Raw genomic sequence first — 24766 nt, 5'->3', positions numbered from 1 at the left:
ATACAATTCAGTCGTGTGTGTGTGTGTGTGTGTGTGTGTGTGTGTGTGTTGTTGGACTGGGGGAGTTTATGAGGTTACAGATCAAGCAATGTTCTCTCTTCTGGGGCAGACCCCTACTCCCAAGATCCTACTTTGAAAAGGCTCCGTGATTTTTAAAGAGGGGCCTGGAGAAGAAACAAATTGAAAAGCTCTCATCTAAAAAATAAATCCCATACACATTATCCCCAATAAGTTTGCTGAATGCCTCCCATGACAGGGAGCTCATTACTTCACCCGAAGATGCCATCTCCCCCTTGGCAGCATGCTGATGGGCAACCTAGCCCTTTAGCCCCAGCTTCAGCCTGTCTCCCCTCCTCCCTGCTTCCGTGGGCTCACATTGAGAACAAGCAGTTTACTTTTAGGAAGTCAGTTATTAACCTTTTTGCTTTCTCTTCTCCAGTCTAAACAAGCCTCCTTTCTTTTAGCTTCCCTTCTCTTGGTTCCAGCATCTCACAGAGGACCTTAAATTAATTTTTGGACAAGACATAATTTGTTCTCAGAACACCCCTGCACTGCTGCACGAGCCTCGGGCAGGGGCTGCTGGCTTTAGGGAGCACCTCGAACATTCTGGCTCACTGTGGGTCCTCTCTGAAGTCTCCAGCCTTCTCCTCCCTTGCCCTGCAGGATTTAGCCGCTACTGCTTGAGGCGTGTGTGAGCGTGGTTTTCCTCAAAAGCAGAGCCTGGATGGCTTACGGGCAGGTAGTTTGTTTTAGGAAGTGACCTAAGGGAATGGGAATGCAGAGCCGGGGCAAAGGGAACTGGAGAAGGAGTGAGAGCCGATGAAGCGGGCATTATTCAGCTGGTCACCCGTGGAGACATGCCCTTACAGCTGGACAGTAAGGGCACCCTGCACGGTCCACGTGAGGCCCAGGAGAGGGGAATCTCTGCATCAGCTCTCATTCCTCCTGGGCAAGGGCTACCCCAGGGAGTCTTCATTTCCTTGCACCTCCAGGTTTGCACAGGGGCTAGAACGGCAGAATCTGCTCGTGGGCATCCCAGGGAGGCCTGTGCAAAGCCCCGAGGCAGAAGAGGTGCAGCTAAGGCAGAGCTGCAGCCAGCGCTGAACAAAACCTGTGCCCGGGGGTAGAGCCCTCGGAATAGGTGACTCTCTCATGGTGCCACTTTTGAGAAGCCAAGGGGTGTGTGTGTGTGGCGGGGGGGGGGGGGGCGCACGCATGTGCACGCTTGTATGGGGAGGTGCTTGATGAGTTTTCTGGAATAAGTCCCAGCAGTTGGCGTGTAGACTCTGAAGCTGATCTTGCCAAAGTGGGGACAGCTATGGTCCAGCCGCTGCCACCTGTCCTTCCGGGGGTGGGGTGTCTCTGCGGAGAGCCTTTCTCCTTCGGTGAGCCCCGCCTGGCATGGTTCTGAATATTCCCCATTGTACGCCTGCAGCCATCGTTAGGAAACAAGTCCCAGGACTCCTGTCTGGTAAGTAAATCCCCCAGTGGAGATGTTCTGCTGGCTCTAGGGCTGACTCTCCCGTCGTTTTTGCCCAACTAGCTTCCAGCTCCCTTTGGCTCGTCCCCACCCACCTCATTGTTTTCCTCCGAACTCAGGGGTTCCTGTCTCAGCCTCCCCCATGCCTGCAGCTCAGTTTATCCGTTTCCTCGGTAATATTGATAGGGACAGAGAAAAGGGCCAAAGTAGGTGATTAAAAGCGAGAGAGAGGCATGGACATGGACATATATACACTACCAAATATAAAATAGCTAGTGGGAAGCAGCCGCATAGCACAGGGATATCAGCTCGGTGCTTTGTGACCACCTAGAGGGGTGGGATAGGGAGGGTGGGAGGGAGGGAGACGCAAGAGGGAAGAGATATGGGAACATATGTATATGTATAACTGATTCACTTTGTTATAAAGAAGAAACTAACACACCATCGTAAAGCAATTATACCCCAATAAAGATGTTAAAAAAAAATTAATCCCACTGGGGGATTGCAAGTAGACAAAACAAGTATGGGAGTCCCCTGTAAATGAATGATCACTCAAGAAAGCAGGCTTGCTTAGCAACAAAACATGCAACAGAAGCATGAGACATGCCCCCAAACAACAAAACAAGGGTAACATGAGACCCACATCCTGCCCAGTGAGGTCAGTAAGTTAATGAATCCTGGGACATGCTCTTCTGTGCACACTAAAAACAAAAATACAAGGAAAAGATGAAATTAGACTGAAACCTGAGATGGTTTATCATATTTTAGTGTACTACGTTACTTGCCTTTCTGCTTATTTCCGTTGTGCCATGACAGTCCCAGCTTGACCATGTAGGGACCAAGAAAACTCCCCTGCCCGACGTGCGGGAGGAACCGATGATGAAACGGTGACGTCTACTCAAGAATGAGGAAGAAGGTGGTCTTCCCCTCCCCCCAACTTTTCCTTTGATTATAAAACTGTAGCCCACTAAGTTCTCAGGGCACCACTCCTTTGCCCGCCCGCTTGTATCTCTCACAAGCATCCTGTACTAATAAATTCTTTCCTTACCCGTGAATAGTTGAAAGGTACATTTCTACCTCGACATGTCTTTTCTGTCTGAGAAATACACACATTTTATCCAGTCTTGCTACTTAGAATGTGGTCCTGAGACCAGCAGCATCAGCATTAGAAATGCAGGGTCTCAGGCCGTACCCCAGACCTCCTGAAACGAGTTTGCATTTGAAGAAAGTCGCTAGGGGATTCACGGCCACAGGAAAGTTGCAGGTGCAGCAGATCGATTCAGTGGTTTCTAAACCTGGTTGTTATCAGAAGCACCTGGGGAGTTGATAAAAACACAAATTTCTGAGCATCGGTGGCCCTGAAATCTTTAATTTTTATTAAGCTCCCTTTGTGATTCCAACACAGGCCGTTCGTGGGATCATGTCTGAGAATCACCAGAACAGGCATCTTTTGGTTTTCTTCCACTTCTAAGATTCTGACATTTTTGCCGCTCACTGACTTTTCACAAATTTGAATGTCGCTCTTTTTGGGTGTTATGAATTAGCAGGACCTAAGGTTTTTGTGTGTATGTGTGTTTGTGTGTGTGTTTTAAACAGGTCTGGTTTCTAATTTCTGAATATTCTGGTCAGGAACTTGTTTTTCTTCCAAGATCTAATGGCCCTGGAGTCCCAGTGTCCTGATGTCCCTTTAAGTAACTCATGGGTACTTTGCCAAGCCCTGCAAGCTCCCACTGGAGACGCTCCAGTGGCGCCTGGGATGGCGTTTTGCCTGAGCCCCTTAGGCGTTAAGTGCTGGATGCCGTGCCTGAGATGCCCGGTCCAGACTCCCTGGTTATGCTATTGAGAGATGGAGCCCAAAGCGTCTACGGAGAGAAGTCAGAGTGTCTGATTGCATTTGGTCTCATCAGGCGTCTCGGATGCCCCGAGTTGGTCCTGTCCACCGACTTCACGCCCACGCAAGCCTGAGCAGCCTTTGAGAAGCAGCTACAATCCTTCGCCGTGGGCGCCTTGGCGGGGGCATCTGTGGTAGCACCTCATGTGGAGAGGAGCTTGGCTGGCTTGGCACTAACTGGCCCCGGAGCACAGGGCACTGAAGCGGCTGAAGACCTCCGGGCACCCCAGCCGGGTGGCAGGAGGCACCAAACCGAAAGAAAGATTTCCTTCGAAGGTGCTCCTGGCACTTGGGCTCTCATGCAAAGCCTAATATCTCACCCCATTAAATCCCTTGATGTGTCATTCATGGTTTTCTGCCTCTCCGTGGCAGGCAGAGCTATCCCTTTGGAACAGAGAGGAGAGAAGGTAGGAATTGTTTTTTCCTAAGGGCAGAGCTTGGCTCCCCCAAAAGCTTACCATTCGTTTAGCTGAACACACTGGGGACGGGGTACCCTGGACGGGTTAGGAAGTGGTAGCCAAGGGGAAGCTGGCCTTCAGCCTGGTGTCAATGCAGGTTCGGGGTCTGGGGTTTGTTTTTCCTGGGCCAGCATCATCACAGACAGCTCTGCCCACCCCACCCTCCCAGAGGCCAGAGTCGAGGGGGGCCATGGGCTGCGTGTCTGCCACGTTTGCAGCCTGAATCAGCGGACACCTCCCCGAGTCTGAGGGGGAGTGCAGAGAGGAAAGAGGGGAACAGGGGTGGCTAGGGAGCCCCAAACCCCAGCATAACGCCTCCCTCATCATCGTCACCAGTGCTTCCTCAGCCTGTATCTCCCTGTGGTATGAAAAAATTATACCAGCGTGGCATGTGGGATGGATTTTCAGTTTCCAGCTACTTCCTTCAGTCCTTAGCAGTAACAAAGAGGCACTGACACTGTGCTCACTGTACACTAGGCTTTGCGTGCGATATTCTAGTTACTATTTACAACCACACTCTTATTACTGTCTCCATTTTACAGATGAGGAAACTGAGGTTTAGAGAAATTCAGTAATCTGCTAGAAAGATACAGATTCGGGGTCTGGTCACCAGGCTTTGCTGCCCCCCGTCCTTCATCCATTTGGACCATCAGAGTGTGTTCTGTGCCAGGCACCGGTGGGTCAGACACAAGCGTGCATCAGACGTGGGCATGTCCTGAAGCCATTCAAGGTCAACAACTTGCTCCTGTGGTGCCACGTGAAGAGTGTTCAGAATTTTGGCTCTCGGTCTGGCATAGGAATCAAGCCTTTCTCATCCTGATGTTTTCCTAGGAAAGATGGCCCTGGAGTCCCAATAGATTTATTTCACTTGCTTTTCTCTCTCTTCCTTTTGCCCCGATATGCTGCTGTTATTTATGATTCGAGCACCGCCCAAACCATTCATCTTGCCATTGATAGGCATGTATGAAAGGCCCGTGATTACATCTCCCAGTTGGCCTGCTCGTGTTTGAAACATCAGCCAAAAAGCAAAGCAATAAAAAAAAACAGCCACTCTTCCTCCCAGAGAGGACTGGGTACACAGCACAGCATGGTCTTTCTGAGCCCAGAGAGGTGGTCTCCCAGCACTTGTCTCTCCTCCCGCTCTGCCCAGTGCTGGTCTTCGAAGCCTCAGCTCATCTGATTCTTTTCATCTTGCCCCCCAGTCAGTGGGCCCGGCTCCCCCGCCTGCATCCCTCCAAGCATTGCTCCTCCCCCGGCCGCTTGTGTGGGCCTCTTCGGGCCCAGCCCTGCAGTCCCAACGAGGATTAATGTTAATCTCCTGTTCATGAGAGTGAGTTGAGTTATTCTTTCCATCTGTCACCCCCCAGGCCAGAGCTCTGTGTCCTCCTTTCCTTCCATCCGAGGTCTCTGAGGGCCAACGGTGATGACCCCCGACCCTGGACACATACAGGGTCTCTGCAAGGCAGGCTGTCCAGGGACAGGTTGGGAGCTGAAAGTCCCTGAGAGACGTCTTGGCCAACCCCCTCGCTCATTTTGCCGAGGAGGGGACGTCGCACTGTCACCCAGTCACAGCTGGGACCAGAGCCCAGGTGTCCTGACAGGGCCAGGTGCTTCTCGGGACCATTTCTTAAACTAAAACTTTTTCCAGAAAGAGTCTAACATCCACAAGAGAGTGGAGCAGGTCTATGCTGCACTCAAGCTCTGCAGCTACTCTTTCTTCCTCTCCTGTGTTGCCCCCAACTTTTCTTTGGCAGCTCTGCCCTCTGCATCTCTTCTTTCAGAAGCTGCCTGGAAAGCTGGCGAGAACAACAAGGCTTGGGTTCAAGTCCTGGCCTTCCCTTTGCCGAAAGGCCCCGGGCAGGTCCCTTAAGCGGTTGGATCCACCATTTCCATTTTATTTCCGTTCAAATGGAAATAATATCAACGTCCACCTCACCGTCTCGCAGCAAGACTCAAGTGGAGTTATAGGAGCACAAACGCTTGTGTTTATATTTGTCGAGCACTTGCCACGTGCCATTCACAGATCCTTGGCCTCATTTACACGGCTTATGTCCTGTAATCCTCACAGCAATTCTGTGAGTTATATAATCCGCATTCTATAGAGAGGCACACTGAGGCTCCGTGAGGTGAGGCAAGGCCCAGGGTCACACAGCTAATTGGGATCAAACCCACATCTGTCCACGTCCTTAACTGGGTTGTCACAGTGACCTCCCTTTAATAGGCCCTTAGCAAACAGGGGCTTAAGGGATCAAGGACCAAAACAATGGAGGTCAAAGCATTGCCTGTCCTTTCTCAGAGCCTTCATAGGGGGAAGGAGGTGGGGTTGAGGCTGACCAGCTCAGGATTCCTACTTCCCTCAAAACCGTGGGAATGAGGAGGATCCTACTGGCAAGGTGGTGGTGGTGGTGGTGGTGGTGGGGGGGGGGGTGGGCTCCCACAGTCCGAGACGATGAAGTTCCCGGGTCTGGCCGCGGGGTGGCGCCGTGGACCGACACAGACGCTCCCCCAGGTTCCCGGGAGAGGAACCTCAGTTCCGCCTCTGACACGTCTGCGGATGGAGATTCACGAAAGCAGGCCCCGGAGGGGCCTTCAGTTTTGTTGTCCAGCGCTGCAGCCCGGGAACCAGGTGAGCTTTACGCTCCTTTGGATTCAACAGGGTTTGAGGAGCTCTGGCCACAGACTAGGACATGGGCTTTGGGAACCCGGGGGCATACATGACCAGGTCTGTCCCTGTCCCCTAGGAATTCACAGTCCACCTGGGGAGGCAGACACAGATACCGCTGGTCCCTTCAAAGTGAATACAAAAAAAAAAAACAGGACAGTTTTTTATGGCCTTAAAAAAAAAAATTAAAACTTGTATTTTCTTTACCGCCAGCAAATGAGAACTTCATGCTTTCCCAGACCTCCGCCAGTCCTGCCTGCTCACTGGGAGTGACCCATCCCCATAGGGAGTGGAATCTGGGAATCCCAGGGCTTAGATGAATGTTCTAAAGACCAGTAATGGGCCTTCCTTACTAAGCACATCCCACCATTCATGACCAAACCCATCTCACCTGGGGCAGGCCTCTGCCTCTTCTAACCTGGCAAGCTCTGGTTCTTCCTCAGATAGCTACCCATCTACCCTTTTGGTGTCACTTTTCCTGAATCCTCCAGAATTAACCACTCCCTCCTGTGTATTGTGTGCCCTCCAATGACTGGACATTCGCCACGTATAGTAATCTGTCTGTTTACAGGTCTGCCCTGCTAGACTAAAACGTCCCTGAGGGCAGGCTTTTGGGGCTTGAATCTCTAGCATCCAGCACAGTTCCAGGCAGGTAGAATGTGCAATTTAGGCACTTGTTGAATTTGAGTTACTTGAGTGAGACCACACACAGGATTTCTTTTAACAGTGATTATCTAATCCAGCCCTAACAACACCCTGTACACTTGGTATTATCTGCATTATTTTAGAAGTGAGGTGATGCGAGTTGCTGCAACAGGTCAACCTGAAATCTAAATATGTAACACGCCAGAAGTTATACTTCACATCACAGCCATGGCCTTCTTCTACCTCAAAGCTATTTCATCTAGAATACATCTTTCCAAGACTGCTGCTCTGGCTGCTGTAATAAAACATCGCAGACCGAGTGGCTTTAACCGTAGACATTTATTTCTCTCAGTTCTGGAGGAATGGAAGTCCAGGATCAGGGTGCCAGGAGATTTGGTTCCTGGTGAGGACTCTCTTCCTGACTTGCAGATGGCCACCTTTTTGCTTGCGTCCTCACATAGGAGAGAGAGAGAGAGAGAGAGAGGGGGAGAGAATGAGATGTGCTGGTCTCTCTTCCTCTTCTTAGAAGGACACTAATCCCATCATGCGGGCCCCACTCTCATGACCTCATCTAAGCCTAATCACCTCCCAAAGGCCCCACCACCAAATACCATCACACTGGGAGTTTGGGCTTCAACATAGGAATTTTGGGGGAACACAAACCTTCATTTAGTAACAGCTTCCACTACACAGACACAGGGGCTGCCCTGGACCAGAAGTGTACCCACCTATGAACTGTGCTCTGATACAAGTCCTAAATATGAAACCACCTCTATAGACACAGAGAGTCTGCAGAACATTGTGTGTCCCAAAAGAAAGGACTTGTGTAAAAGAATCTGCATGTTGGGAAATTAAAAGGGCTGCATTTCTTAAAGAAGCTATTTTTCCCCATTGTTATTTAGCAAAGTGTTATGCTTACGACAGAAGACAAAAATGAGGTTTTGGGAGAAAATTTGCAGAGCAGCAGACAAGCAGGTGAAAGCAAGGATGACACAGAGAGACGAGGATGTTCTCTCTGTTTCTGAAGATAACAGAGTTCTGGAGACAAGCCATTCCTGGGCGGTTTACAGAGGGAGCAGCAAAACATCATCTCTGCAAGATTTAGCTTGAGCACCAGAGACAAAGGTTTTATTTCTGATAATTCTTTTGCATATATATAGAAACAGGAGAGGCAGGAAGAGGGGGTGACTATACCTCCCCCTCCTCGTGGCTTTGTGCTGCGCCCGCCTTGTGGGTGTTGATGGCTGACGTAGAGGTTAAAAGCGACATCTGGGAGGTTACCTGATGACATTTTGACGTTACAGAGACTGGAGGTGACGCGTCTTTGTGGGAATTAAGATACTGGGGCCAATTATAAAAATAAACCTGCCTTAAAGGGAAAAAAAAAGAAAAGCCAAGGTTTTAAACCCTCGGTGTTGATTGATCCCCTGTTCCCTCTCTCAGGAGAGGCCTGAAATTAGTGTCTGGGACACAGAGACATTCCTTCACCCTGGCGTTTCTGGCCCGGATCAGGCGATAATGAGATTCCCTAGGAGCTCTGGATTTCACTCCAACAACTCAATCCAGTTTGATAAACATTCCTGGAGCGAGTGCTGGGGGCCTGGCACGTCTCTGGACACTCAGAACACAATGTTCTCTTGGTTTCTGCCTGCAGGGAGCATGCAGTTTGGTGAGAGAGAGAACGCATGTGCTGTAATAACTGGAAGACAAAGAGGGGTGAGACCCTGTGGAAGGGTGTATGCGTGTGTGTCTGTGCGTGTGTGTAGAGGGTGCGTGGGGAGTGATGTGGGGAGTCTTCACACCAGCCCTTGGAACATGGTACCACTTAGCTCTGACGGGGAGGAGCACAGACTAAGGCACACGGGAGCTCGCTCAGCATTGCCCGAGCAGCTGATCCCTGATGGGAAGTGCACAGAAAGGTTGGGAAGGAGGCTGGAACCACGGCCAAGGCCACCCTGCATCAGCAACACCTGACTGCCCTTGGCCACCAGAAGCCCCCCATAAGCACCAGCTGAGGAAGCTGCATCTTGCAGTTGGGCCATGGCTGATGGGAGTGGGAGAGGGTGGAAGGCGACACAACAGTTTGCAGTGGTGGGCATGGCTCAGGGATGGGGGCTTGGCCCTGCGGGGTCTCCCACAGCACCCAGGCAACAGTGGCCGGGCAGCTGCCTGAGGGAGAAGGAAACCACGGTCGTCAGCAGTGGCTGCACTACTGTTCGCTCTCCCGTTCAATATCTCTCTGCCTTGTGCTGGAATCACACCAAGTGTTTTCCATGTGGAGCCTAGAGTTGGGGAGCCCAGACTGACAGCCCAGCTCACCCCTCTGGCAAGTTTCTTGTCTTCTTTCATCTCAGTTTCCTTATCCAGAAAGTAAAGCAAATAATGACAAATACTGGTTGGCACATTCTGTATGTCAGGTGGGTAGTTTCTGAGCTAGGCTGTTAGCCATGAAGCTGTCCTGCCTCATGCCACCCTGCTGGGGTGTAAGGAGGGTAGAAGGAGGTCACGAGGGCCAGGGAATTAGCACCTGGCACACAGGGACTCCTCAGTGTACGTTACTGTTATGGACTAAAAGTTTTTGTCCCTGCCCGCCACCCTCCCATTTGTATGTTGAAGCCCTAACCCCCAATGTGATGGTATTTGAAGATGGGGCTTTTGGGAGTTAATTAGGGTTAGATGAGATCATGAGGGTGGGGCCCTTATGATGGGATTAGTGCCCTTCTAAGGAGAGACACCAGAGTGCTTGCTGGCACTCTCTCCACGCTCACACAAAGAGGAGGTCATGTGAGCACACAGCAAGATGGTGCCACCTACACACCAAGAGAAGAGGCCTCAGAATGAAACCTACCTCACTGACATTCTGATCTTGAACTTCCAAGCCTCTAGAACTATGAGAAATAAGTATCTGTTTTTTAAGCAGCCCAGTCAATGATATTTTGTGAGGGCAGCCCAAGCCAACAAAGACAGTTACCTAACTTAATCTTGAATCCCCAGGTCAATATCATTAGACCCACATCCCAGATGAAAAACAGAGGCAAAGGAATTTTAAGTAATGAGATCTGGGCAACACAGCTACACAAGCTCAAGTTCTAACTCAGGCTTGGAACCAGAGACCCATGTACCCCAACTCGGGGAGATGACTTGATGTCACAAAACATAATGTGCTAATTGGCTTCCAAGAGAGCTTCCAGTGACCTTTATTCCCAGGTATTCATACCTTGTGTAGCCCCTCTCCACACTGAATCAGGGCTGGCCTGTGTGGTGAATAGACAGTGGTAGAAGTGACGATGGATGACTTCCAAGGCTATGTCAAAGAGGCATTGCAGCTTCTGCTTTGGTCCTTGGATCACCTGCTCTGGAGGAGGCCAGATTCCATGCCAGGAGGAGACTCATGCAGTCCTGTGGAGAGGCCTACATGGGCGGGAAGAGACCCCAGACCAACAGCCCAGCACCCATTTGCCAGTCATGTGTGTGAACTACTTTGGAAGTGGACCCTCCAATCCCAGCCAAGCCTTCAGATAGTTACAGCCTTGCCTGGAACCCAACTGTAACTTCATGAGAGAGTCTGAGCCAGAATTGTCCAGCCAAGTGGCTCCTAAATTCCCCACGCACAGAAATGATGAGAGAGAATGGATGGCTCCTGGTGTTTAAGTGTCTAAGTTTTAGAGTGATTTGTTATGCAGCATTAGCTAACTAATACAGACAGGACTCAAAGGGTAGAATTTCAGACATTAAGACCCTTCCTAGAACTGAGCTGCCCACTCTTGGAGCAAGGCTGATGCCATGCGGTCTGGGAGCGTTTTAAAATCACCTTGCGGGCTTCCCTGGTGGCGCAGTGGTTGAGAGGCCGCCTGCCGATGCCGGGGACACGGGTTCGTGCCCCGGTCCGGGAAGATCCCACATGCCGCTGAGCGGCTGGGCCCGTGAGCCATGGCCGCCGAGCCTGCGCGTCCGGAGCCTGTGCTCCGCAACGGGAGAGGCCACAGCAGTGAGAGGCCCACGTACCACAAAATAAATAATAAATAAATAAATAAAAAATAAAAAAAATAAAATCACCTTGCTGCCACATGTGCTCCATATTGTTGCCCCACTGCTAGCCCTCCCCTTCATGGCCTCGGTGCTGCTCTGTGCTCCCCACGCCTGGGTGTTGCCAACATTCCTTAGTGGCTGCTCCAGTGCTCAGCACTGCGAGCACAATCGGCTCTGCTTGCTGTCAGCATTCTGCCCCCGCCCCCAGGCCAGCTGGTTTGGGTGAGGAACACAAGGCAGCAGATGACTTTCCTCCTAAGTCCCTCAGAGTCTCCATCATGGGCCACGACTCTTTTGGAATAAAGGACTGAGATCAACGGGATTTTCTGCCTGGAATCTGGAGGGCAGGGCTGCAAATGTTGACACATTTTTAAACATCTTACAAGAGAAATGAGTCTGTGCTCCTCCTAAGATGTTCTAAGCAAAAGAACCTACCCAAGCAGACAGCCAGGGCCTTGGGGCAGGGACCCTGTGACATTTCTCCCTTTCTCTCTTTTGTTCATTTGTTCATTCATTCCTTCCACAATGACTTGTAAGTCCTAAGCACTCGTGAGCTGGCAGGAACAAAACAGTAATCCCTGCCCTCAGGGGAGCTTACATTCTGGTTGGGGAAGTGGACAATTACCCAAATAAGTAAAAGAGATTCTGCTGAATATTTGCTAGCAAGAGGTTCTGTGAGGGAAACGCGAGAAGAGAAGGGGAGAGCAAATCAGGAGGTGGCCGCAGTTTCAGCCGGCAAGCCAGGAAGGCGTCACTGAGCAGGTGACACCGGGTAAAGGCCTGTGGGAGGCGAGGGCTGAGTCCGGTGATTCCAAGGGGAGGAATGTCCTAGGCAGAGGAGCAGTCAGTGCAGGGGCCCTGAGGTGCAAGTGTCAGGAGTTTTCAAGAGACAGCAAGTGGCCTGTATGGCTGGAGCAGCGTGAACAAGCAGGGGAGTCGTGGGGACAGGCCACGGGGGCAGGGGGAGGGCACGCACTGCAGCTCTTGGGCATAGGTGTGTACACTTCTGGTCCTGAGCAGCCCGCGGAGGGGGAGGGGGCGGGCTGGGGCCTCGAGCACCGGAGCTTTTTATTGCAGAGGCCCCCTGCCTGAGTTTGCTTCTCCTCATGTTCCTGGTGGCTCTAAAGCTCCAGTTCCCATCCACTCAAGCAGGGCCTTCAACTCCTCCCTCCCAAGGGGACATCAGGTGAATACATACACCAGGCCCTTAGCCAGGGTCGCAGGTCACAGGTCCTGTCCCAGACATGCACTCCCTGAGGGCCACTTGGAGGAGCCTCACCGCTGCTCTGTTGCTGCAGCCCCACGTGGGAGCATCATGTGGCAGCCGCTGAGTCCGTGTAACCCTGGGAGCTGGAGCGACACGGGATCCATGCAGGCGAGGGAGAGAGGCCCCCTGCCTTTGTCAGTGACAACTTTGGCAACTCTGTGCACAAGCCACGCTGCTGTGGGACCCAGGTAACCTAGTCTCCCGACCCAGCAGCATTCCCGGGGCTTGGTGCTCACCTATCTGAGCATCAGAGCCAGAAGCCAGGGCCTGCTCACGCTTATCCTTCTTTTGCCCAACGTGGACTCCGTCCTCCTTTTCAATACAAAAAGTCCTGGATTCTGGTGGGGTTGGAGGTGATGGAGTGCTGTCAACACCCGCAGCGTCCGAGGGCCAGCTGGCCAGATGCCCCGGGATCTCTCCCTTGGCCATTGGCGTTACTGCCCTCTGAGATCCTGTCCATTCTCTTTCCTCTTGTCACACTGCATGTCCCCATGACTGGTTTGCACCTCTTGGAAGGTGGCTACTGGGTCCTGTTCTCCTCTGTAGGTCCTTCTTGTTTCTTCAGCGCCTACCAGTGTTTTGGGCCCCGGCGGACCTTCAATTTAATGTTTAATCTTGGAGTCACGTAATAGGAGCTTGGTCACTTCTGGATATAGCCGGAGACAAATTTGTCGGATCATGTTCGACACACTGGGTGTTCTCTTTGTGTGCTTGTGGTTTGCACATTATACATGTCGTGTGGATGCCGATGACAACGTGGTCTCCGCGTCCCTTTCCTAAGCAATTTCCAAGCTGGGCTGTTATCCTTGTGGCTCTTGTCTCCTTGCTGTTGTTTTCTTCTTTATTCCTCAGATCTCATCTGAGATAAATCTTCAAGCCCTCCACCCATCCCAGAGCTGGTCTATGACTCACCAAGTCCCATCCTTGAGAACAAACAGGCTGTCCCAGCTCTCCCGTCTCCGCCCTCCATGACCCAGCGCTCTCTCTCCAGCGATGATGGACCTTTACTGCAGCGATGGGTCGGGGTTTGGTCTTGAGTTGGCGACGTTATTAAAAACAGATTTAGTAATGTTCAAAACAGTGAGTCCCCCTGTCCAGTAATGGTTCATCATAGTCATAAAGCTAAACGGGACGATTAGGCGTCAACTGATCTCTGCTTTTAAAAGACATGACCACACCTACGTCATTCCAGAAAGAAGGAATTATCTTTTACTTGTTATTTTTTAAAAACCTCCAGAGAGAGCTCAGCCTCCCGCAGAAAAGCACTCCGGTGATACAGTGTTCCCTGGGCCACGCTGAGCTGAGTGTGCAAGCGATGTGCACACTCCGGGGTTTCTGCGACCGTTCCTGTCCCCACCACTCACCCTCCGCCCCCTTCTGCAGGCACAGGGTCTGAGACAAGGCAGCAGCCGATAGCAGAGAACAGAGAAGGGGGGGGAACAGCTGGGCGTGTGAAAAGGCTGCAGGCTTTGGTGCCTGGATTCAATACCACCTACCACTGACTTGCTCTGTGACCTGAGGCGAGGCTGATTAGAATCCCTGAGACTCAGTCCCCTCGTCTGTGACAGGGGGGAGTAATAACTGGTACTTTGCAATGCTGTGAGGCTGGAAGTAATATATGTAAAGTGCCTCCTCCCATAGTTAGCTGCTCCACAAATGCCTACTAGTATTGGGGATAGAGAAAAACGATGCCTGGGTGAGGCCGTGGAGACATTTGGAATTTGTGGTCTGCATGGACACACTTCAGTCAGGGGTGAATCCTCCTGTGAGTCTCCACTGCTCACAGCATGGGGCTCCCAGGGAAAGCCTGAGGCTGTCTGCTGAGCTGGAAGGGGTGCTGGTCCCATGGGCATCCTGGGTACTTCCAGCTGACTGGCCAGTGCATCCTCACCCCAGGTTGTGGAGGTCATGGGCCCACATCTGTGGGTACTGTGGGGGGTGACACACGTTGCCTGACTTGACAAGAAGCAACCTGTCCCTGGGCTGTTGGTTTCCATGGCAGCACAGGGGAGAGCAGCCAAGCAACCAGGCAGTTATGCTTGAAAAAAAAAAAAAAAGCATGATTTGGGAACCTAGGGACTGTCATTGCTCTGTGTATGCAAAATACAGAGATTCGATTATGAAACAAACGTTTATTCAGAATCTACCACATACCAGGCACATGGGATACATCCGTGAGCATAACAGAGATCCCTGTCCTTAAGGAGCTCACAGTGTAGCAGGTAGGGGTGGAGAGGCAGACAATGAACAATAAGCGTGAGAAATACATACGTTGTAGAGTGTTTTAGGAGGTGAGCCATGATATGAAGAGAAACAGGTATGGGAACTAAGAGTGCTGGGTGGAGGCGGGGTGGGTTGCAATATGAAATAAGGTGGTCTGAGTAGGCCTCCTTAAGGAGGTAACATTTGAGCAAAGACTTAGGTTTCAGGATTAGCCTGGCAGAGAGACAGCAGCATGTGCAAAGGCCCTGAGGCAGGAGTGTGCAGGGGGGGATCAAGGAGTAGGGAGGACGCAGGAGGGGGCTCTCGGGGCAGAGAGGTTGTGGACGTCAGACCACATCAGGTCATCTGACTTGGGCTTTTCTACTGAATGGCCAGTTAGAAGTCTATGGTGATGATCTAGTGGGAGATGATGGTGGAGGCAGTGGAGGTAGAGATGAGTCCAGTGAATAAAGAGTTGTAGTTGAATACGAGAAATGGGACGGTGCACAGATGACTGTGACTCAAAGTGGAATAACCCGAGAGTTGCACACACACACAAATCAACATCAAATCAAATCAAATATAAAAGGGATTCTAAGGAGGGAAGGAGCACATCTGGCTGATAAAATCATAAAAGTCTTCAAGTATTAAGGATGGGCTTTGAAGGATGGATAGATTCCATCTGGGAGCAGGACCCGGAGGGCAATGAGGGCAGGCGTTGCATCTGGGCAAAGCATGAAGGTGGGAAAGGTAGGGACAGAATCAGGCCTTTTTCCATCTATGCTTCCTCTCCTGCCTTCCCCGGCCCACCCCAGAGCAGGCACAGAGCATGCAGGACAGCAGAGAGAGTGGAGACAACCGGGCTGACTAGTGGGGAAGCTGGGGCGGTATTTCAGGTGGGAAGTAGGGAGGATCTAAAGCAAGGGCTGCAGCTGGGGGTCTGGGGAGACGGGAAAGGTGGGATGCTGACTGTCGAGTGACTCGCTGTTGGCCAAGGTTGGAGTCGGAGGTGGCCCTGAGGCCCAGCCGGGAGTAGGCAGCACAGGGGTGCCACTCAAAGAGCAGTTGGTGGAGAAAAGAGGAGACGAGAGAGGCAAAGGCTTTGCGTTTGAACACACTGACAGCAAGAGGTCTGGGGGGCAGTGGTCAGGCAGGGGCTGAAATGTCAGTCAAGGAGTTGTGACCACACTTGGCTCTCCGTTGATTTGCACTGATCTGTTTGTCGGGGGCTCCCAGGATCAGTGGAGAGACTGCAGGATCAGGTTGGGAAAAGAGGCGGCGTCCAAGTGAAACCAAATGGCTGGACCTACGGCCAAGGTCAGGCTTCTGGCAAATGCTGGATGGCGTCGCTGGTGCCTTTACAACTAGATGTTGGATGCCGCCCCTGCTGGTGGCGAAAGAATACATTTTTAACAGGCCCGTGCTCCAGACTCAACGTTCTGGGAGGAAGTGTCAACTGCCAGGGCTTGGGGACAAGGGGTCTTGCCTTTCAGCTTCCAGGGTGGATGTGTGGGAAGGGTCTGCTTCCCCGCAAGGTTCTCACCATGGTCGATTCCCCAGTCACAGCACACGGGGCACATGCTGGGGGCTGAGGGAGACAAGAGTCCCTGTGTCAGTTTGCTAGGGCTGCTGTAACAAAGGACCACTGGGGGCATTAAGTCAGAAATGTATTGTCTCATAGTTCTGGAGTCTAGAAGTCCGACGTCAAGGTGTGGGCAGAGTTGGCTGACTCTGAGGGCCGTGAGGGAGCCTCTGTTGCATGCCTCTCGCCCAGCTCCTGGTAGCCTCAGGCGTTCATTCCTAGACTTGGAGATGGCTGTCTTCTCCCTGTGTCTTCACGCTGTCTTCCTTCCGTGTGTCTCAATTTCCTGTTTTTATAAGGACACCAGTCATACTGGATCAGGGCCCACGCTAATAACCTCATTTTTAACTCGACTACCTCTGTCAAGACCCTATTTCCAAATAAAGTCCCATTCTGAGGTAGCGGGGCTTAGGACGTGTATGTATCTTTTGGGGGGGGGGGCACAAAATTCAGCCCATGACAGTCCCCTGCAGTAGCATGTGGGTTTGGCTTTTTGTAACGTCAATTCACTTCTCAAGAACAGGATGGTTTTCATCCTGATGGTTTTAGGAAGATATTTGTGTAATTGTCAATTTTTAAATTATGGAAATTAAATAAATCTGCTTTGCTGTTTCAATCATTCATAAGAATCAGTTAACAAGCTTCGGTTTGCTCTCAGCAATTTCTGTTGATAGGTTGGAGATTCAATGCGCTGCTTGCGGAGTGTCCCTGGCCGTGGGATAAATGTTTTTTCCATTATTAACTTTATCGTTGTGGTGCAAAAATCAGTCGGGACAGTGGGGCTGCCCTCACTGCTTTTGGACGGAGAAAACATTTTCAGCAAGTGGGCTGCGTCAAGGGGCCAAATACCAATTCACAGCAGAGACCCTTCACCCCAGGCCCACCTGGGGGTGACTGCTTCACCAGTCAGACCTTCTCCCCACACGTATTTGATGTCCCCGTGGTTTCCAGAAAAGACTCAAGTCGCACGTGTGTTCGGCCTGACGTCTGGGCGCTTCTGCTCCAGCCAGCTGCGTTAGCTTTTCCCGTCGGGTCACCAGCGCCTTCGCTGTTGACTCCGCTGTCTCGGGAGCATTCTTCTGAAGGAGGAGGTAGGGCCTTGGTGGTACCGGATCTCAGATCCCCTCTTTCTGCTGTCCCTTTACATGTGTCATCTGCTCTTTCTTCCACATCTTCCCTCTGGGCCCAGCAGGCCAGGGAGAAAGAGCTCTGCTCTATAAACAGGAAACTGGGGCATCAGAGGCAGACAAGCACCCAGCAATTGGCATCCCTCTAAACAGGGAGAGAAAAGGGAGATTTGGCAATGGACCGGGCAACCCCCCAAAATAAACATACGTGCAACTAAAGGAAGGGAAATGGCAACAGGGGAGGAAAAAACTCCTCACTTTCAGTGCCCAGATGTCCAGCGGGGCCCCTGGCCCGGGCTGAGAGCAGCAGTGCTGAGTAAACAGGAAACGCCAGGAATCTATTTTTATTTGGTGCTGTCTTTACTTTCCCTCGTTTCAGTGGAAAATGAGTCTGCATTCCACAGACTTCTGAGTGCCCAACAAATAGAAGCGGAGACAGTGCCAAGGCTAAGGTTCCTCTGCGCTGGTTTGGACCCGGTTCTCCTTTGCGGCGACCTTGGAAGGCTCGGCCTGGCAGGAAGCAGGTGGTTTGCTTTAGAGAAGACCCGCGGGAGGCAGCGGAGAGCGCCTGCGCCCGCGACAGATTTCTGTCCTCTCGGCAGCAGCCTGCTTCCCATCAGCCGCCGCCAAGGGTCAGCCCCGCTCCTGGCCAGACACCATCTCCGGGGCTGACAGCGGAGGAGGCCACGCCACAGGGAGAGGATGGCCGTGGCCGCGAGGCCTGTGAGGACACCCAAACTGTTCCTGGAGGCAGAGCGAACTTGTCCTAGGGGTGCGGCCAGATATGGGGCTGGGGGGAGGGCTGGGCGGGGAGCGGGTGGTGCATTGCGGAGTTTTGCCCTAAGGCCCACCTGCTCAGATCTGCAGGCCCTGCAGACAGAGTCGAGGAATGAGGTATTTAAAGGGCTCTTTCGTGGTTGAGCTCCCTGGTTTTTTCCCGGTCTGTGTGACTGGGGGTGACTGATCTGTCTCCAGCTCCCCACGGCATCCCTTTCTTCAGTCCCTCTCTCACTCAGCAGATGCCTCGGACATCCTTAAATCACCACATTTCAGGATTACTACACCAAAAAAAAAAACAAGGGGAGCTTCCCTGTGGCGCAGTGGTTAAGAATCCACCTGCCAATGCAGGGGACACTGGTTCGATCCCTGGTCCGGGAAGATCCCACATGCCACGGAACAGCTAAGCCCGTGCGTCACAACTCCTGAGCCTGCGCTCTAGAGCCTGCGAGCTGCAACTACTGAGCCCATGTGCCACAACTACTGAAGCCCGTGTGCCTAGAGCCCGTGCTCTGCAACAAGAGAAGCCACCGCAGTGAGGAGCCCGCGCACCGCAACGAACAGTCCCCACTCTCCGCAAGTAGAGAAAAGCCCACGCACAGCAACGACGACCCAACGCAGCCAAAAATAGATAAATAAAAACAAAAAACAAAGTTATGATGTCATCAAGCCTGGGATCTACCAGGGACTCAGGTCATTTTCTTGGGCCCACCTTCTTCTGCCTCCTGTCTGAAGACTCCCATTGAACGGGTCTACATTATAATTTGAATAATCGAAAGAATGTCCTCTTGGTTTTCACGAAGCGTTTCTCCAGTGGGCTCATCCTTTCCCTTTCTGTGCCAGCAGCTCCAACTAACGCATGTCTTTTGGAAACTCAATGAGCCCTGGGAAAGTCAGGTTCTGGTGGTGGCCGGGCACAGATGTGCTCTGCAGCCAGCTGGGAAGGGCTTAGCTGGTGTGTAGGTGTGCTCATGAGTGGAGGTGAGCCTCAACACACCTGGGCCTTCCCGACACAGGCCTGGGCCTTGGCTTTCTCTTGGTCAGCCCCTCTTGAGTCTCTGCTTCTCTTGCAGAATCTGCTTACTTGCTTTCCTCTGCGAGCAGATTTGGCTTTTAGCTCTTTTACTCCACGATTCCCTCTCCCCTACAACTTTAATTTACTAATAACCGGGGCTCATGGCCCTTAGCTGTCATTCTACCTTCACACCTTTCTAGGGAGCCTTCCAGCTTCAGCTCCCACTCCTAAGTCCTTGGCTTTCTCCACGTCTCCCAATTCAGGTTCTGGAGGGCGCAGCTCTGGTTGACCCAGCTCATCCTCCTCTGGGCACAGCTTTTGTGCCCACAGGCCGTCTCAGTGGTCACTGTCTAGCCTACGACCCTGCTGCACTTGGTCATTTCTCATAGGACCTGATGTGCCACAGATGCAAAACTTGAATTCGATCATTATTTCTTGAATGTTTATTATGCCATCTGATATCCCTCGTGAATGACTAAGAAAGATACAGGGGAAATGTCTTTAAATTCCGATAGATGAGCTTTTGAAAAGACACCGATGATGTCCTTAGGTCCCCCCCACACCCCCAAAAATGAAGTTAGTGCCATCAATTTACTTCCCAAGTCAAGTCCAAATTCTCGAGTCTCTATCAGAGCTGGCCACTCAAGGCCTTCTTAGCTGCCTTTCTAGTCCTATCAATCTGTCTTCCTCTTCATGTGACCCGCGTTCCAGATGTTTCCCAAGCTTGCTTTGAGCTATTCAGCTTCTCTTTTGCTCACAGGTTTCCTCTAATGTCCAAATTCTACATGTGCTTCAAAGGCCAGCTCAATACCTGTGTTCCTTTCCTGTGGTTGTCCCAACAAATTACCAGTGTGTGGCTTAAAACAACAGAAGTATATTCTCTCAGTTCTAGAGGCCAGAGTGAAGTCAAGGTGTCAGCAGGGCTGCGCTCCCTTCAAAGGCTCCAGGGGAGAATACTTCCTCACCTCTTCCGGTTTCTGGAGGCTCTGAGCGTTCCTTGGCTTGGGGCTTCAGGCTGTATGCTCTGTCTCTGTCTTCATGTGGCCTTCTCCTTTGGGTGTTTTTGTCTTTTCTGTTTCTTACAAGGATCCTCGTCTTTAGATTTAGGGACCACCCAGGTAATCTGGGATGATATCATCTCAAAATTCTTAATTGAATTACATCTGCAAAGATCCTTTTCCCAGATAAGCTCACATTCATAGGTTCTAGGAGTTAGGAGGTGGACATATCTTTTCGGGGTTGGGGGCCCCATTTGATCCACTATAATCCCCAATTCCCTTGAAGACTGTCACCTAGCCAAAAGTGACCCTTCTCCCTTTTGGGCTCCCATGCCCTTTATTCGAGACTCTTAAGGCCCTTTGACATTCTACTGTGCAGTTTAGATATTTTGGTACTAGTGGTAAGCGTGTGGGTTGCGGAGGCGTCCCGGGTTCAAATCCCAGCTCTTCCACCTACCAGCTGAACGGCACTTGTCAAATTATCTGACTCCTATCGCCAGGGTCAGGACGCAGTGAGGCGCCTGGGGTACACAATTTAAAGGGGCCCTTATTCACAGGGCCTGCAAGTGCAGGGTTGGCCCTCTCTCTACCCTGAGGGTGAGATTCCCATGAGCTTCCTTACATTTTGTGCCCTAGGTGCCTCTCTTATCTTACCCTAGTCCCTGCCCTGCCTCTTGCCCTGGTTTTTAAATCTGTAAAGTAGAGATAGTGACCTCCCTGAGAGAGAGAGAGAGAGAGAGAGAGAGAGAGAGAGAGAGAGAGGGAGATTATAAGGACTAAATGAACAGCAGAAGTAAAAGACTTACACAGTAAGGGCTCAACAGATGAAAGCTATCGGTTCTCTGACCAGACAGTAAGTTCCTGAAGAGCTAGTCTTCATGTCTAATTTGTTTTTATATTTCTAATAACTTTAAACATATTACACTGAAAATAGTATGTGATCAATTACGTTTGAGTACCTGAATGCGTCTTTGCTGTTTGAGGCATGTGGTAATTGGGTTAGTGTCCATAACCAGGCAGGCAATTCAAGCTTCAAGTCCCTAGATCAAAAGTTCCTGAACTGATTCATTTCCTTTAGTTTAGTGTTCAGAAGATTTAGGTGAGGTGCGTTGGACGGAAGGAGTAGAGCCCAAGACTCAGAAAATTTTCGAGGCTGGTTTTCAAATTAGAACCATGAAGGAAGAGGCTCCAAAAGCAGGATGCGTGCATGCTGGAAGGATTAGCTTGCGTCTGGATAGCAGCAGCTCAAATGTGCAAAGTGGCTTGTGTCCATGCATGCTGGTCCTTCAGGAATGGCTGGGCTCCTTCTCCGTTATGCGTTTGCCAGCTCCCTGGGAAGCAGATTCTTTCCTGGAACACGGAGACTATCTTGCATCTTGCCTGGAACTCTGTGAAACTCCAGCTGCGTGCACCCCAAAACACCACATTTATTTGATATTGGGATTGATAGTCCTCTTTTACATTGCGGTTGGGACTCATTAACTCTCAATAAGGACCGACACTGAAGGCGGAGTTTCCTCCTTTTGTAGCCAAAAAAAAAAAAAAAAAAGTTTCCTTGGATGGGCCACAGCTCCTGTAACTGATTTGCTCTCCTGGCACAGGACAGCATGTTGTGTGGTACCCTGAAGCTGGTGAGAAAGGGGAGAGACTCAAGAATTCCTGGGTGGGAAGGTTCTTCCCTGCATTTACCACAATTACTAAAACACTACATTTAATAGCCCAAGACTGGTCTATATTTGCATGGAAACCACATATATGTGGAATTTTATTTTTTTACTTCAAGATGGCCATAATAAGAGCCAGACGGTTGATGAGTCTAACAATTAGAAGCAGCTTCTAAATTCCCCACACAGTCATGTTGGGTTCAATTCTGAGATCTTGTTCTAAAAGTTCAAACTGTGTGGTGTTTATCTAGCAACCTCACTAAAGCACTCATACTGGCTGGTGCCAGACATGTGCATTAGGTTTGCAGTTGCCCAGTTCAAGGACTGCTCTATAACCAGCCTTGGAATTTAAATAAAGCAGTCTGGAAGGGTGTTGGAAAGGTTCATTTTAATAACTGGTTATATTTACGTCCATAATATCACTATTAAATTGGCAAGCAGGAGGCAGCCTTCGGTGTGGCCGAGTGTATATAGTCACCACCCCTGGATGAGCTGTGTGCTTTGAAACAAGGAGCATAAGGAGGTTCTTGGCTTCAGGAATTTGGCTCAATGTGTCTATCCATTTGAGCCACGTCCACCATTGCACCTGCTTCTTCTGGAGCCAGACTTACACATTATCACCATTATTCTTCAATAGCACTGAAATTGTACTAATGTATGAAATCTGTGTCTTCCCTTTCTTTCTCTGGCACAAACTTGAATCTCCAGGAGCTTGTGGGAATGGGTTGGGGGGTTGAAAACTACATTCTGAAATCCCTGCTTGAGACATTTTTTTATTATATTGTTTTCAAGTGATTCTGGTGACGAAAGTAATATAGTTACAGGGTAAGCAAACACTTAAACTGATAACAATCAGATGGTAAGGACCTCTGCTTTAATCTGCTACATGAGAGGTAACTGCTACTCATTTCTGAGGCAATTATCCACTTAAGAGTGTGGGATTGGAGAGGCCCTTCCGATACAGTCAGTGGTGCTCATAAAAGAACTGCTACCTTCAACAGAGAAGAATTTGGGCACCAGTGATGAACTCATTGCTTTCATTTGTATCTTACATAAGCAACAAGATCCTAATGTAAATATCAAGACATGGCTAACACTCCCATTGTATCCAGTTTGTTTTTTAAACTCTTGAATGCCCAAGAAATAAGGAAGAAGCAGCACGGCAAGGGCAGAGGAGTCTAGACCAAGGGCTGGAAAACCATAGCCCACCAACCGGCCACCTCCTTCTGTAAATAAAATTGTACTGGGCTTCCCTGGTGGCGCAGTGGTTGGGAGTCCGCCTGCCGATGCAGGGGACACGGGTTCGTGCCCCAGTCTGGGAAGATCCCACATGCCGCGTAGCGGCTGGGCCCGTGAGCCATGGCCGCTGAGCCTGCGCGTCTGGAGCCTGTGCTCCGCAACGGGAGAGGCCACAACAGTGAGAGGCCCGCGTACTAAAAAAAAAAAAAAAAAAAAAATATTTTACTGACACCAGCCACGCTCATTTGTTTATATACTGTCTATGGCTGCTTTCATACTACAATGGCAGAGTTGAGTGGTTGCCACAGACATTGTATGGCCAACAAACCCCAAAATATTTACTCTCTGTGTCGTTACAGGAAGAGTTTGCAGACCCCCCTGGTCTAGACAGTCAGATGAGTCAAGTGTTGGCTAAAGGTCCCCGACTCACAATGCCAAGAGGAGGACAGGGTTGGCTCTGGTTGTTGTCGTGCAGTGTGTAATTTAAAAAATCTTTACAAGTCAGTGCAAGTAAATCTCCTATTCACCTTACTTTGGAGACGCGATATGGAAAGTAAAATTAGGTCTGAATATATTTTCTGTGTCACCTAAACTCCTGAAGCATTGCTGGATTGTGCAAATGTGCATGTCAATGCCATTTCTTACAACTTTTAAAAGATGCAAATGTTGGCGACCGCTAAAGTATTGGCATTATGCTTGTCTCCGTGCAAAACTCTACAACGTGCAAAACCACGTGCTATAGCTATAAATATCGTCCCACTTCAAGTAAAACTCTTCTGTCTAATTATTTCCCAAATCTTTGAAACCAGTTTTAAGAGTCACCAGAAATCTGTAGTTTAAGACACCAGACACATTTCTTAGCTGAGCCTTCCAATGCCAGCATGTTGGACCAAGTTCAGTAAAACATGCCATAAATTATATGACTGTGTTATTTGAATTAATGGGATACTTTCCACAATGGCAGGAATTGTTACCAGGAGTTCAAAAGCCAGACATGGGCTCTAGGTTATTATTCATACATTGCTGATGGATTTGAATCTCACCTTTGTGGGCCAGTTTGGTTGGTCTGGTCAGGAATGCAGGTCATGACAAAGAACAAAGATAAAAGACCCAAAGCAGTTAAGACTATAGTTTCAATAGTTCTGAGTTGAACAACCAAACAAATGCAAGACAGTTAGCTGGAATAATATTGGACTGGCCTGTCAGAAGTGATCTGAAGGTTTTGAAATGTCATTAAGGATGGGGCTTATTATTTGGTGTTGGTGATAATGAAAGCTAGCTCTTTTCTTCTCATTTAAATAGTAGGAGATCATAAATAATAACAGATATGATTATGGACTCTACCTGCAAATGTATCTTAGTAGCTATGTCACTATGGCAGCGGAAGAGCCATTCAGGGCATGGCAGCACCTGGGTTTCCTCCCTTGACTTAGGTTGGACTCCTTGGTTGTGTTCTATGTCTACAGATTTGAAAAGGCTGAAATCCAGTTCTCTAATCGTAACTGTTCTTTTACCTAGAAGAATTTTATTCTAAAGCTTGAAGTAATGCCTTGAGGAAGAAACAGAGTGTTAGTGAAAATATCACTAAGAACTTAAATATGATCTTTGAGACGTGTTAAAAGTTAAAACATAAAAACCCACTTGATAAATTATAAGATCTCAACAAATAAAGGCATACTATATGAAGTTTGTCTTCAGTTTCAATTCAAGTATAATAGGATCGTACAGCT

Source organism: Pseudorca crassidens, chromosome 17, assembly GCF_039906515.1.
Source record: "Pseudorca crassidens isolate mPseCra1 chromosome 17, mPseCra1.hap1, whole genome shotgun sequence".
NCBI lineage: Eukaryota > Metazoa > Chordata > Mammalia > Artiodactyla > Delphinidae > Pseudorca > Pseudorca crassidens.
Note: the sequence above shows the minus strand (reverse complement) of the source record.